Raw genomic sequence first — 12,592 nt, 5'->3', positions numbered from 1 at the left:
AACAAGCGCGCGGATAAAAATCACAATCTGGACCCTAACAATCCACTTTATATGATTTTACGAAGGCTCTCCAGTTACTCAGGCTTCTCTTCATTTTTCGCATGAATCTTTCGCCTTTTACTAAAGATTTCCTTGGAGAGGAGCATACAATGAGTCTTTGCGATTTTTAAAGCCCAGTATGTACTGGGTTCATGATTTACTCATACTCTAGATCAGAAAGGTCTGTTGAATGCTAATTTATGTTCACCACGTTTATTCTTTTATGAATTAATAGGCCTGAAACACCGCGAATTTTTTGGGGGAACTATTCAGTTTTAAAGTAACTTTGATTTAGATATTAGAAAATTAGTAATAATAAATCTAATTGTTTTAGTAAACATGAGGCAATAAATGAAATAGAGTTAATCTAAAATAAAATAAAATAATGTGAACACAAGCGCGCGTATAAAAATCACAATCTGGAGCTTAACAATCCACTTGATATGTCTTTACGAAGGTTGTCTAGTTATTCAGGCTTCTCTTCATTTTTCGCATACATCTTTCGCCTTTTACTAAAGATTTCCGTGGAGAGGAGAACACAATGAGTCTTTGCGACTTTTGAAGCCCAGCATGTACTGGGTTCATGATTTACTTATACTCTAGATCAGAAAGGTCTGTTGAATGCTAATTTGTGTTCACAACTTTTATTCTTTTATGAATTAAGAGACCTGGAACACCACGACTTTATGGGAGAACTATTCTATTTTCAATTAACTTTGAGCTATTAGAAAATGGATAATAATAAAAAAAATGTTTTAGTAAACATGAGACGACCAATGAAATCGAAATATTCTCAAAAGAAACAAATTAATGTGAAAACAAGCGCGCGGATAAAAATCACAATCTGGAGCCTAACAATCCACTTTATATGATTTTACGAAGCCTCTCTAGTTACTCAGGCTTCTCTTCATTTTTCGCATAAATCTTTCGCCTTTTACTAAAGATTTCCGTGGAGAGGAGCATACAATGAGTCTTTGCGATTTTTAAAGCCCAGCATGTACTGGGTTCATGATTTACTCATACTCTAGATCAGAAAGGTCTGTTGAATGCTATTTTGTGTTCGCAACTTTTATTCTTTTAAGAATTAATAGACCTGGAACACCACGACTTTACGGGAGAACTATTCAGTTTTCAATTAACTTTTGAGTTATTAGAAAGTGGGTAATATTAAATATAACTGTTTTAGTAAACATGAGACAACCAATGAAATCGAAATATTTTCAAAAGAAATAAATTAATGTGAAAACAAGCGCGCGGATAAAAATCACAATCTGGAGCCTAACAATCCACTTTATATGATTTTACGAAGGCTCTCCAGTTACTCAGGCTTCTCTTCATTTTTTGCATAAATCTTTCGCCTTTTACTAAAGATTTCCGTGGAGAGGATCATACAATGAGTCTTTGCGATTTTTAAAGCCCAGTATGTAGTGGGTTCAAGATTTACTCATACTCTAGATCAGAAAGGTCTGTTGAATGCTAATTTGTGTTCACAACTTTTATTCTTTTATGAATTAATAGACCTGGAACACCACGACTTTACGGGAGAACTCATCAGTTTTCAATTAACTTTTGAGTTATTAGAAAATGGATAATATTAAATATAACTGTTTTAGTAAACATGAGACAACCAATGAAATCAAAATATTCTCAAAAGAAATAAATTAATGTGAAAACAAGCGCGCGGATAAAAATCACAATCTGGAGCCTAACAATCCACTTTTTATGTCTTTACGAAGGCTCTCCAGTTACTCAGGCTTCTCTTCATTTTTCGCATAAATCTTTTGCCTTTTACTAAAGATTTCCGTGGAGAGGAGCATACAATGAGTCTTTGCGATTTTTAAAGCCCAGTATGTACTGGGTTCATGATTTACTCATACTCTAGATCAGAAAGGTCTGTTGAATGCTAATTTGTGTTCACCACGTTTATTCTTTTATGAATTAATAGGCCTGAAACACCGCGAATTTTTTGGGGGAACTATTCAGTTTTAAAGTAACTTTGATTTAGGTATTAGAAAATTAGTAATAATAAATCTAATTGTTTTAGTAAACATGAGGCAATAAATGAAATAGAGTTAATCTAAAATAAAATAAAATAATGTGAACACAAGCGCGCGAATAAAAATCACAATCTGGAGCTTAACAATCCACTTGATATGTCTTTACGAAGGTTCTCTAGTTATTCAGGCTTCTCTTCATTTTTCGCATAAATCTTTCGCCTTTTACTAAAGATTTCCGTGGAGAGGAGCATACAATGAGTCTTTGCGATTTTTAAAGCCCAGTATGTACTGGGTTCATGATTTACTCATACTCTAGATCAGAAAGGTCTGTTGAATGCTAATTTGTGTTCACAACTTTTATTCTTTTATGAATTAATAGACCTGGAACACCACGACTTTACGGGAGAACTCATCAGTTTTCAATTAACTTTGAGTTATTAGAAAATGGATAATAATAAAAAAAAATATTTTAGTAAACATGAGACAACCAATGAAATCGAAATATTTTCAAAAGAAATAAATTAATGTGAAAACAAGCGCGCGGATAAAAATCACAATCTGGAGCCTAACAATCCACTTGATAGTTCTTTATGAAGGCTCTTTAGTTACTCAGGCTTCTCTTCATTTTTCGCATAAATCTTTCGCCTTTTATTAAAGATTTCCGTGGAGAGGAGCACACAATGAGTCTTTGCGATTTTTAAAGCCCAGCATGAACTGGGTTCATGATTTACTTATACTCTAGATCAGAAAGGTCTGTTGAATGCTAATTTGTGTTCACAACTTTTATTCTTTTATGAATTAATAGACCTGGAACACCACGACTTTATGGGAGAACTATTCTATTTTCAATTAACTTTGAGCTATTAGAAAATGGATAATATTAAAAAAAATGTTTTAGTAAACACGAGACGACCAATGAAATCGAAATATTCTCAAAAGAAATAAATTAATGTGAAAACAAGGGCGCGGATAAAAATCACAATCTGGAGCCTAACAATCCACTTTATATGATTTTACGAAGCCTCTCTAGTTACTCAGGCTTCTCTTCATTTTTCGCATAAATCTTTCGCCTTTTACTAAAGATTTCCGTGGAGAGAAGCATACAATGAGTCTTTGCGATTTTTAAAGCCCAGCATGTACTGGGTTCATGATTTACTCATACTCTAGATCAGAAAGGTCTGTTGAATGCTATTATGTGTTCGCAACTTTTATTCTTTTATGAATTAATAGACCTGGAACACCACGACTTTACGGGAGAACTATTCAGTTTTCAATTAACTTTTGAGTTATTAGAAAATGGATAATATTAAATATAACTGTTTTAGTAAACATGAGACAACCAATGGAATCGAAATATTCTCAAAAGAAATAAATTAATGTGAAAACAAGCGCGCGGATAAAAATCACAATCTGGAGCCTAACAATCCACTTTAAATGATTTTACGAAGCCTCTCTAGTTACTCAGGCTTCTCTTCATTTTTCGCATAAATCTTTCGCCTTTTACTAAAGATTTCCTTGGAGAGGAGCATACAATGAGTCTTTGCGATTTTTAAAGCCCCGCATGTACTGGGTTCATGATTTACTCATACTCTAGATCAGAAAGGTCTGTTGAATGCTATTTTGTGTTCGCAACTTTTATTCTTTTATGAATTAATAGACCTGGAACACCACGACTTTACGGGAGAACTATTCAGTTTTCAATTAACTTCTGAGTTATTAGAAAATGGATAATATTAAATAAAACTGTTTTAGTAAACATGAGACAACCAATGAAATCAAAATATTCTCAAAAGAAATGAATTATTGTGAAAACAAGCGCGCGGATAAAAATCACAATCTGGAGCCTAACAATCCACTTTATATGATTTTACGAAGGCTCTCCAGTTACTCAGGCTTCTCTTCATTTTTCGCATGAATCTTTCGCCTTTTACTAAAGATTTCCGTGGAGAGGAGCATACAATGAGTCTTTGCGATTTTTAAAGCCCAGTATGTACTGGGTTCATGATTTACTCATATTCTAGATCAGAAAGGTCTGTTGAATGCTAATTTGTGTTCACCACGTTTATTCTTTTATGAATTAATAGGCCTGAAACACCGCGAATTTTTTGGGGGAACTATTCAGTTTTAAAGTAACTTTGATTTAGGTATTAGAAAATTAGTAATAATAAATCTAATTGTTTTAGTAAACATGAGGCAATAAATGAAATAGAGTTAATCTAAAATAAAATAAAATAATATGAACACAAGCGCGCGAATAAAAATCACAATCTGGAACTTAACAATCCACTTGATATGTCTTTACGAAGGTTCTCTAGTTATTCAGGCTTCTCTTCATTTTTCGCATAAATCTTTCGCTTTTAATAAATATTTCCGTGGAGAGGAGCATACGATGAGTCTTTGCGATTTTTAAAGCCCAGTATGTACTGGGTTCATGATTTACTCATACTCTAGATCAGAAAGGTCTGTTGAATGCTAATTTGTGTTCACAACTTTTATTCTTTTATGAATTAATAGACCTGGAACACCACGACTTTACGGGAGAACTCATCAGTTTTCAATTAACTTTGAGTTATTAGAAAATGGATAATAATAATAAAAAATATTTTAGTAAACATGAGACAACCAATGAAATCGAAATATTTTCAAAAGAAATAAATTAATGTGAAAACAAGCGCGCGGATAAAAATCACAATCTGGAGCCTAACAATCCACTTGATAGTTCTTTATGAAGGCTCTTTAGTTACTCAGGCTTCTCTTCATTTTTCGTATAAATCTTTCGCCTTTTACTAAAGATTTCCGTGGAGAGGAGCACACAATGAGTCTTTGCGATTTTTAAAGCCAAGCATGTACTGGGTTCATGATTTACTTATACTCTAGATCAGAAAGGTCTGTTGAATGCTAATTTGTGTTCACAACTTTTATTCTTTTATGAATTAAGAGACCTGGAACACCACGACTTTATGGGAGAACTATTCTATTTTCAATTAACTTTGAGCTATTAGAAAATGGATAATAATAAAAAAAATGTTTTAGTAAACATGAGACGACCAATGAAATCGAAATATTCTCAAAAGAAATAAATTAATGTGAAAACAAGCGCGCGGATAAAAATCACAATCTGGAGCCTAACAATCCACTTTATATGATTTTACGAAGCCTCTCTAGTTACTCAGGCTTCTCTTCATTTTTCGCATAAATCTTTCGCCTTTTACTAAAGATTTCCGTGGAGAGAAGCATACAATGAGTCTTTGCGATTTTTAAAGCCCAGCATGTACTGGGTTCATGATTTACTTATACTCTTGATCAGAAAGGTCTGTTGAATGCTATTTTGTGTTCGCAACTTTTATTCTTTTATGAAATAATAGACCTGGAACACCACGACTTTACGGGAGAACTATTCAGTTTTCAATTAACTTTTGAGTTATTAGAAAATGGATAATATTAAATATAACTGTTTTAGTAAACATGAGACAACCAATGAAATCGAAATATTTTCAAAAGAAATAAATTAATGTGAAAACAAGCGCGCGGATAAAAATCACAATCTGGAGCCTAACAATCCTATTTATATAAATTTACGAAGGCTATCCAGTTACTCAGGATTCTCTTCATTTTTCGCATAAATCTTTCGCCTTTTACTAAAGATTTCAGTGGAGAGAAGCATACAATGAGTCTTTGCGATTTTTAAAGCCCAGTATGTACTGGGTTCATGATTTACTTATACTCTTGATCAGAAAGGTCTGTTGAATGCTAATTTGTGTTCACCACGTTTATTCTTTTATGAATTAATAGGCCTGGAACACCGCGACTTTTTTGGGGAACTATTCAGTTTTGAAGTAACTTTGATTTAGGTATTAGAAAATTAGTAATAATAAATCTAATTGTTTTAGTAAACATGAGGCAATAAATGAAATAGAGTTAATCTAAAATAAAATAAAATAATGTGAACACAAGCGCGCGAATAAAAATCACAATCTGGAGCTTAACAATCCACTTGATATGTCTTTACGAAGGTTCTCTAGTTATTCAGGCTTCTCTTCATTTTTCGCAAAAATCTTTCGCCTTTTACTAAAGATTTCCGTGGAGAGGAGCATACAATGAGTCTTTGCGATTTTTAAAGCCTAGTATGTACTGGATTCATGATTTACTCATACTCTAGATCAGAAAGGTCTGTTGAATGCTAATTTGTGTTCACAACTTTTATTCTTTTATGAATTAATAGACCTGGAACACCACGACTTTATGGGAGAACTATTCTATTTTCAATTAACTTTGAGCTATTAGAAAATGGATAATAATAAAAAAAATGTTTTAGTAAACATGAGACGACCAATGAAATCGAAATATTCTCAAAAGAAACAAATTAATGTGAAAACAAGCGCGCGGATAAAAAACACAATCTGGAGCCTAACAATCCACTTTATATGATTTTACGAAGCCTCTCTAGTTACTCAGGCTTCTCTTCATTTTTCGCATAAATCTTTCGCCTTTTACTAAAGATTTCCGTGGAGAGGAGCATACAATGAGTCTTTGCGATTTTTTAAGCCCAGCATGTACTGGGTTCATGATTTACTCATACTCTAGATCAGAAAGGTCTGTTGAATGCTATTTTGTGTTCGCAACTTTTATTCTTTTATGAATTAATAGACCTGGAACACCTCGACTTTACGGGAGAACTATTCAGTTTTCAATTAACTTTTGAGTTATTAGAAAATGGATAATATTAAATATAACTGTTTTAGTAAACATGAGACAACCAACGAAATCGAAATATTTTCAAAAGAAATAAATTAATGTGAAAACAAGCGCGCGGATAAAAATCACAATCTGGAGCCTAACAATCCACTTTATATGATTTTACGAAGGCTCCCCAGTTACTCAGGCTTCTCTTCATTTTTCGCATAAATCTTTCGCCTTTTACTGAAGATTTCCGTGGAGAGGAGCATACAATGAGTCTTTGCGATTTTTAAAGCCCAGTATGTACTGGGTTCATGATTTACTCATACTCTAGATCAGAAAGGTCTGTTGAATGCTAATTTGTGTTCACAACTTTTATTCTTTTATGAATTAATAGACCTGGAACACCACGACTTTACGGGAGAACTATTCAGTTTTCAATTAACTTTTGAGTTATTAGAAAATGGATAATATTAAATATAACTGTTTTAGTAAACATGAGACAACCAATGAAATCAAAATATTCTCAAAAGAAATAAATTATTGTGAAAACAAGCGCGCGGATAAAAATCACAATCTGGAGCCTAACAATCCACTTTATATGATTTTACGAAGGCTCTCCAGTTACTCAGGCTTCTCTTCATTTTTCGCATAAATCTTTCGCCTTTTACTAAAGATTTCCGTGGAGAGGAGCATACAATGAGTCTTTGCGATTTTTAAAGCCCAGTATGTACTGGGTTCATGATTTACTCATACTCTAGATCAGAAAGCTCTGTTGAATGCTAATTTGTGTTCACCACGTTTATTCTTTTATGAATTAATAGGCCTGAAACACCGCGAATTTTTTGGGGGAACTATTCAGTTTTAAAGTAACTTTGATTTAGGTATTAGAAAATTAGTAATATTAAATCTAATTGTTTTAAAAAACATGAGGCAATAAATGAAATAGAGTTAATCTAAAATAAAATAAAATAATGTGAACACAAGCGCGCGAATAAAAATCACAATCTGGAGCTTAACAATCCACTTGATAGTTCTTTATGAAGGCTCTTTAGTTACTCAGGCTTCTCTTCATTTTTCGCATAAATCTTTCGCCTTTTACTATAGATTTCCGTGGAGAGGAGCATACAATGAGTCTTTGCGATTTTTAAAGCCCAGCATGTACTGGGTTCATGATTTACTCATACTCTAGATCAGAAAGGTCTGTTGAATGCTAATTTGTGTTCACAACTTTTATTGTTTCATGAATTAATAGACCTGGAACAACACGACTTTACGGGAGAACTATTCAGTTTTCAATTAACTTTTGAGTCATTAGAAAATGGATAATATTAAATATAACTGTTTTAGTAAACATGAGACAACCAATGAAACCGAAATATTTTCAAAAGAAATGAATTAATGTGAAAACAAGCGCGCGGATAAAAATCACAATCTGGAGCCTAACAATCCACTTTATATGATTTTACGAAGGGTCTCCAGTTACTCAGGCTTCTCTTCATTTTTCGCATAAATCTTTTGCCTTTTACTAAAGATTTCCGTGGAGAGGAGCATACAATGAGTCTTTGCGATTTTTAAAGCCCAGTATGTACTGGGTTCATGATTTACTTATACTCTTGATCAGAAAGGTCTGTTGAATGCTAATTTGTGTTCACCAGGTTTATTCTTTTATGAATTAATAGGCCTGGAACACCGCGACTTTTTTGGGGGAACTATTCAGTTTTAAAGTAACTTTGATTTAGGTATTAGAAAATTAGTAATAATAAATCTAATTGTTTTAGTAAACATGAGGCAATAAATGACATAGAGTTAATCTAAAATAAAATAAAATAATGTGAACACAAGCGCGCGAATAAAAATCACAATCTGGAGCTTAACAATCCACTTGATATGTCTTTACGAAGGTTCTCTAGTTATTCAGGCTTCTCTTCATTTTTCGCATAAATCTTTCGCCTTTTACTAAAGATTTCCGTGGAGAGGAGCATACAATGAGTCTTTGCGATTTTTAAAGCCCAGTATGTACTGGGTTCATGATTTACTCATACTCTAGATCAGAAAGGTCTGTTGAATGCTAATTTGTGTTCACAACTTTTATTGTTTTATGAATTAATAGACCTGGAACACCACGACTTTACGGGAGAACTCATCAGTTTTCAAAATGAGTTATTAGAAAATGGATAATAATAAAAAAAAATATTTTAGTAAACATGAGACAACCAATGAAATCGAAATATTCTCAAAAGAAATAAATTAATGTGAAAACAAGCGCGCGGATAAAAATCACAATCTGGAGCCTAACAATCCACTTTATATGATTTTACGAAGGCTCCCCAGTTACTCAGGCTTCTCTTCATTTTTCACATAAATCTTTCGCCTTTTACTGAAGATTTCCGTGGAGAGGAGCATACAATGAGTCTTTGCGATTTTTAAAGCCCAGTATGTACTGGGTTCATGATTTACTCATACTCTAGATCAGAAAGGTCTGTTGAATGCTAATTTGTGTTCACAACTTTTATTCTTTTATGAATTAATAGACCTGGAACACCACGACTTTACGGGAGAACTATTCAGTTTTCAATTAACTTTTGAGTTATTAGAAAATGGATAATATTAAATATAACTGTTTTAGTAAACATGAGACAACCAATGAAATCAAAATATTCTCAAAAGAAATAAATTATTGTGAAAACAAGCGCGCGGATAAAAATCACAATCTGGAGCCTAACAATCCACTTTATATGATTTTACGAAGGCTCTCCAGTTACTCAGGCTTCTCTTCATTTTTCGCATAAATCTTTCGCCTTTTACTAAAGATTTCCGTGGAGAGGAGCATACAATGAGTCTTTGCGATTTTTAAAGCCCAGTATGTACTGGGTTCATGATTTACTCATACTCTAGATCAGAAAGGTCTGTTGAATGCTAATTTGTGTTCACCACGTTTATTCTTTTATGAATTAATAGGCCTGAAACACCGCGAATTTTTTGGGGGAACTATTCAGTTTTAAAGTAACTTTGATTTAGGTATTAGAAAATTAGTAATAATAAATCTAATTGTTTTAAAAAACATGAGGCAATAAATGAAATAGAGTTAATCTAGAATAAAATAAAATAATGTGAACACAAGCGCGCGAATAAAAATCACAATCTGGAGCTTAACAATCCACTTGATAGTTCTTTATGAAGGCTCTTTAGTTACTCAGGCTTCTCTTCATTTTTCGCATAAATCTTTCGCCTTTTACTATAGATTTCCGTGGAGAGGAGCATACAATGAGTCTTTGCGATTTTTAAAGCCCAGCATGTACTGGGTTCATGATTTACTCATACTCTAGATCAGAAAGGTCTGTTGAATGCTAATTTGTGTTCACAACTTTTATTGTTTCATGAATTAATAGACCTGGAACAACACGACTTTACGGGAGAACTATTCAGTTTTCAATTAACTTTTGAGTCATTAGAAAATGGATAATATTAAATATAACTGTTTTAGTAAACATGAGACAACCAATGAAATCGAAATATTTTCAAAAGAAATGAATTAATGTGAAAACAAGCGCGCGGATAAAAATCACAATCTGGAGCCTAACAATCCACTTTATATGATTTTACGAAGGGTCTCCAGTTACTCAGGCTTCTCTTCATTTTTCGCATAAATCTTTTGCCTTTTACTAAAGATTTCCGTGGAGAGGAGCATACAATGAGTCTTTGCGATTTTTAAAGCCCAGTATGTACTGGGTTCATGATTTACTTATACTCTTGATCAGAAAGGTCTGTTGAATGCTAATTTGTGTTCACCACGTTTATTCTTTTATGAATTAATAGGCCTGGAACACCGCGACTTTTTTGGGGGAACTATTCAGTTTTAAAGTAACTTTGATTTAGGTATTAGAAAATTAGTAATAATAAATCTAATTGTTTTAGTAAACATGAGGCAATAAATGAAATAGAGTTAATCTAAAATAAAATAAAATAATGTGAACACAAGCGCGCGAATAAAAATCACAATCTGGAGCTTAACAATCCACTTGATATGTCTTTACGAAGGTTCTCTAGTTATTCAGGCTTCTCTTCATTTTTCGCATAAATCTTTCGCCTTTTACTAAAGATTTCCGTGGAGAGGAGCATACAATGAGTCTTTGCGATTTTTAAAGCCCAGTATGTACTGGGTTCATGATTTACTCATACTCTAGATCAGAAAGGTCTGTTGAATGCTAATTTGTGTTCACAACTTTTATTGTTTTATGAATTAATAGACCTGGAACACCACAACTTTACGGGAGAACTCATCAGTTTTCAAAATGAGTTATTAGAAAATGGATAATAATAAAAAAAAATATTTTAGTAAACATGAGACAACCAATGAAATCGAAATATTTTCAAAAGAAATAAATTAATGTGAACACAAGCGCGCGAATAAAAATCACAATCTGGAGCTTAACAATCCACTTGATATGTCTTTACGAAGGTTCTCTAGTTATTCAGGCTTCTCTTCATTTTTCGCATAAATCTTTCGCCTTTTACTAAAGATTTCCGTGGAGAGGAGTATACAATGAGTCTTTGCGATTTTTAAAGCCCGGTATGTACTGGGTTCATGATTTACTCATACTCTAGATCAGAAAGGTCTGTTGAATGCTATTTTGTGTTCGCAACTTTTATTCTTTTATGAATTAATAGACCTGGAACACCACGACTTTACGGGAGAACTATTCAGTTTTCAATTAACTTTTGAGTTATTAGAAAATGGATAATATTAAATATAACTGTTTTAGTAAACATGAGACAACCAATGAAATCGAAATATTTTCAAAAGAAATACATTAATGTGAAAACAAGCGCGCGGATAAAAATCACAATCTGGAGCCTAACAATCCACTTGATAGTTCTTTATGAGGGCTCTTTAGTTACTCAGGCTTCTCTTCATTTTTCGCATAAATCTTTCGCCTTTTACTAAAGATTTCCGTGGAGAGGAGCATACAATGAGTCTTTGCGATTTTTAAAGCCCAGTATGTACTGGGTTCATGATTTACTTATACTCTTGATCAGAAAGGTCTGTTGAATGCTAATTTGTGTTCACCACGTTTATTCTTTTATGAATTAATAGGCCTGGAACACCGCGACTTTTTTGGGGGAACTATTCAGTTTTAAAGTAACTTTGATTTAGGTATTAGAAAATTAGTAATAATAAGTCTAATTGTTTTAGTAAACATGAGGCAATAAATGAAATAGAGTTAATCTAAAATAAAATAAAATAATGTGAACACAAGCGCGCGAATAAAAATCACAATCTGGAGCTTAACAATCCACTTGATATGTCTTTACGAAGGTTCTCTAGTTATTCAGGCTTCTCTTCATTTTTCGCATAAATCTTTCGCCTTTTACTAAAGATTTCCGTGGAGAGGAGCATACAATGAGTCTTTGCGATTTTTAAAGCCCAGTATGTACTGGGTTCATGGTTTACCCATACTCTAGATCAGAAAGGTCTGTTGAATGCTAATTTGTGTTCACAACTTTTATTGTTTTATGAATTAATAGACCTGGAACACCACGACTTTACGGGAGAACTCATCAGTTTTCAATTAACTTTGAGTTATTAGAAAATGGATAATAATAAAAAAAAATATTTTAGTAAACATGAGACAACCAATGAAATCGAAATATTTTAAAAAGAAATAAATTAATGTGAAAACAAGCGCGCGCATAAAAATCACAATCTGGAGCCTAACAATCCACTTGATAGTTCTTTATGAAGGCTCTTTAGTTACTCAGGCTTCTCTTCATTTTTCGCATAAATCTTTCGCATTTTACTAAGATTTCCGTGGAGAGGAGCACACAATGAGTCTTTGCGATTTTTAAAGCCCAGCATGTACTGGGTTCATGATTTA

General features: G+C 33.0%; 30 non-coding genes across 30 annotated transcripts; all 30 read left to right on the top strand.

Moving 5' to 3' along the window:
* The first annotated feature begins 75 nt into the window (after positions 1-75).
* Positions 76-189, top strand: LOC144428684 (U5 spliceosomal RNA). The gene has a single exon (XR_013478625.1). It is a non-coding gene; the product is annotated as a U5 spliceosomal RNA (small nuclear RNA).
* Positions 190-506: 317 nt separating this feature from the next.
* On the top strand, positions 507-621 carry LOC144428815 (U5 spliceosomal RNA). Its single transcript, XR_013478753.1, has one exon. It is a non-coding gene; the product is annotated as a U5 spliceosomal RNA (small nuclear RNA).
* Positions 622-931: 310 nt separating this feature from the next.
* Positions 932-1,045, top strand: LOC144428464 (U5 spliceosomal RNA). The gene has a single exon (XR_013478407.1). It is a non-coding gene; the product is annotated as a U5 spliceosomal RNA (small nuclear RNA).
* Positions 1,046-1,358: 313 nt separating this feature from the next.
* LOC144428693 (U5 spliceosomal RNA) lies at positions 1,359-1,472 on the top strand. The gene has a single exon (XR_013478634.1). It is a non-coding gene; the product is annotated as a U5 spliceosomal RNA (small nuclear RNA).
* Positions 1,473-1,785: 313 nt separating this feature from the next.
* On the top strand, positions 1,786-1,899 carry LOC144428388 (U5 spliceosomal RNA). Its single transcript, XR_013478334.1, has one exon. It is a non-coding gene; the product is annotated as a U5 spliceosomal RNA (small nuclear RNA).
* A 317-nt stretch (positions 1,900-2,216) lies between these two features.
* LOC144428438 (U5 spliceosomal RNA) lies at positions 2,217-2,330 on the top strand. The gene has a single exon (XR_013478381.1). It is a non-coding gene; the product is annotated as a U5 spliceosomal RNA (small nuclear RNA).
* A 312-nt stretch (positions 2,331-2,642) lies between these two features.
* On the top strand, positions 2,643-2,757 carry LOC144428697 (U5 spliceosomal RNA). The gene has a single exon (XR_013478638.1). It is a non-coding gene; the product is annotated as a U5 spliceosomal RNA (small nuclear RNA).
* A 310-nt stretch (positions 2,758-3,067) lies between these two features.
* On the top strand, positions 3,068-3,181 carry LOC144428457 (U5 spliceosomal RNA). The gene has a single exon (XR_013478400.1). It is a non-coding gene; the product is annotated as a U5 spliceosomal RNA (small nuclear RNA).
* Positions 3,182-3,494: 313 nt separating this feature from the next.
* LOC144428747 (U5 spliceosomal RNA) lies at positions 3,495-3,609 on the top strand. Its single transcript, XR_013478688.1, has one exon. It is a non-coding gene; the product is annotated as a U5 spliceosomal RNA (small nuclear RNA).
* A 312-nt stretch (positions 3,610-3,921) lies between these two features.
* Positions 3,922-4,035, top strand: LOC144428470 (U5 spliceosomal RNA). The gene has a single exon (XR_013478413.1). It is a non-coding gene; the product is annotated as a U5 spliceosomal RNA (small nuclear RNA).
* Positions 4,036-4,352: 317 nt separating this feature from the next.
* LOC144428840 (U5 spliceosomal RNA) lies at positions 4,353-4,465 on the top strand. Its single transcript, XR_013478778.1, has one exon. It is a non-coding gene; the product is annotated as a U5 spliceosomal RNA (small nuclear RNA).
* A 312-nt stretch (positions 4,466-4,777) lies between these two features.
* On the top strand, positions 4,778-4,892 carry LOC144428617 (U5 spliceosomal RNA). The gene has a single exon (XR_013478560.1). It is a non-coding gene; the product is annotated as a U5 spliceosomal RNA (small nuclear RNA).
* A 310-nt stretch (positions 4,893-5,202) lies between these two features.
* Positions 5,203-5,316, top strand: LOC144428456 (U5 spliceosomal RNA). The gene has a single exon (XR_013478399.1). It is a non-coding gene; the product is annotated as a U5 spliceosomal RNA (small nuclear RNA).
* A 313-nt stretch (positions 5,317-5,629) lies between these two features.
* On the top strand, positions 5,630-5,743 carry LOC144428668 (U5 spliceosomal RNA). The gene has a single exon (XR_013478612.1). It is a non-coding gene; the product is annotated as a U5 spliceosomal RNA (small nuclear RNA).
* A 316-nt stretch (positions 5,744-6,059) lies between these two features.
* LOC144428654 (U5 spliceosomal RNA) lies at positions 6,060-6,173 on the top strand. The gene has a single exon (XR_013478598.1). It is a non-coding gene; the product is annotated as a U5 spliceosomal RNA (small nuclear RNA).
* A 311-nt stretch (positions 6,174-6,484) lies between these two features.
* Positions 6,485-6,599, top strand: LOC144428422 (U5 spliceosomal RNA). Its single transcript, XR_013478365.1, has one exon. It is a non-coding gene; the product is annotated as a U5 spliceosomal RNA (small nuclear RNA).
* A 312-nt stretch (positions 6,600-6,911) lies between these two features.
* On the top strand, positions 6,912-7,025 carry LOC144428570 (U5 spliceosomal RNA). Its single transcript, XR_013478513.1, has one exon. It is a non-coding gene; the product is annotated as a U5 spliceosomal RNA (small nuclear RNA).
* A 313-nt stretch (positions 7,026-7,338) lies between these two features.
* LOC144428725 (U5 spliceosomal RNA) lies at positions 7,339-7,452 on the top strand. Its single transcript, XR_013478666.1, has one exon. It is a non-coding gene; the product is annotated as a U5 spliceosomal RNA (small nuclear RNA).
* A 317-nt stretch (positions 7,453-7,769) lies between these two features.
* Positions 7,770-7,883, top strand: LOC144428710 (U5 spliceosomal RNA). The gene has a single exon (XR_013478651.1). It is a non-coding gene; the product is annotated as a U5 spliceosomal RNA (small nuclear RNA).
* A 313-nt stretch (positions 7,884-8,196) lies between these two features.
* Positions 8,197-8,310, top strand: LOC144428869 (U5 spliceosomal RNA). Its single transcript, XR_013478804.1, has one exon. It is a non-coding gene; the product is annotated as a U5 spliceosomal RNA (small nuclear RNA).
* A 317-nt stretch (positions 8,311-8,627) lies between these two features.
* LOC144428437 (U5 spliceosomal RNA) lies at positions 8,628-8,741 on the top strand. Its single transcript, XR_013478380.1, has one exon. It is a non-coding gene; the product is annotated as a U5 spliceosomal RNA (small nuclear RNA).
* Positions 8,742-9,048: 307 nt separating this feature from the next.
* On the top strand, positions 9,049-9,162 carry LOC144428687 (U5 spliceosomal RNA). Its single transcript, XR_013478628.1, has one exon. It is a non-coding gene; the product is annotated as a U5 spliceosomal RNA (small nuclear RNA).
* Positions 9,163-9,475: 313 nt separating this feature from the next.
* Positions 9,476-9,589, top strand: LOC144428713 (U5 spliceosomal RNA). The gene has a single exon (XR_013478654.1). It is a non-coding gene; the product is annotated as a U5 spliceosomal RNA (small nuclear RNA).
* Positions 9,590-9,906: 317 nt separating this feature from the next.
* LOC144428709 (U5 spliceosomal RNA) lies at positions 9,907-10,020 on the top strand. Its single transcript, XR_013478650.1, has one exon. It is a non-coding gene; the product is annotated as a U5 spliceosomal RNA (small nuclear RNA).
* Positions 10,021-10,333: 313 nt separating this feature from the next.
* Positions 10,334-10,447, top strand: LOC144428862 (U5 spliceosomal RNA). Its single transcript, XR_013478799.1, has one exon. It is a non-coding gene; the product is annotated as a U5 spliceosomal RNA (small nuclear RNA).
* Positions 10,448-10,764: 317 nt separating this feature from the next.
* On the top strand, positions 10,765-10,878 carry LOC144428436 (U5 spliceosomal RNA). The gene has a single exon (XR_013478379.1). It is a non-coding gene; the product is annotated as a U5 spliceosomal RNA (small nuclear RNA).
* Positions 10,879-11,185: 307 nt separating this feature from the next.
* Positions 11,186-11,299, top strand: LOC144428605 (U5 spliceosomal RNA). The gene has a single exon (XR_013478548.1). It is a non-coding gene; the product is annotated as a U5 spliceosomal RNA (small nuclear RNA).
* A 313-nt stretch (positions 11,300-11,612) lies between these two features.
* LOC144428703 (U5 spliceosomal RNA) lies at positions 11,613-11,726 on the top strand. The gene has a single exon (XR_013478644.1). It is a non-coding gene; the product is annotated as a U5 spliceosomal RNA (small nuclear RNA).
* A 317-nt stretch (positions 11,727-12,043) lies between these two features.
* Positions 12,044-12,157, top strand: LOC144428435 (U5 spliceosomal RNA). The gene has a single exon (XR_013478378.1). It is a non-coding gene; the product is annotated as a U5 spliceosomal RNA (small nuclear RNA).
* Positions 12,158-12,469: 312 nt separating this feature from the next.
* LOC144428828 (U5 spliceosomal RNA) lies at positions 12,470-12,582 on the top strand. Its single transcript, XR_013478766.1, has one exon. It is a non-coding gene; the product is annotated as a U5 spliceosomal RNA (small nuclear RNA).
* The last annotated feature ends 10 nt before the right edge of the window (positions 12,583-12,592 follow it).

The sequence above is a fragment of the Styela clava genome, chromosome 10 (assembly GCF_964204865.1).
Source record: "Styela clava chromosome 10, kaStyClav1.hap1.2, whole genome shotgun sequence".
In the NCBI taxonomy this organism is placed as follows: Eukaryota; Metazoa; Chordata; class Ascidiacea; order Stolidobranchia; family Styelidae; genus Styela; species Styela clava.
This window is presented reverse-complemented; position numbering and strand designations above follow the sequence as displayed.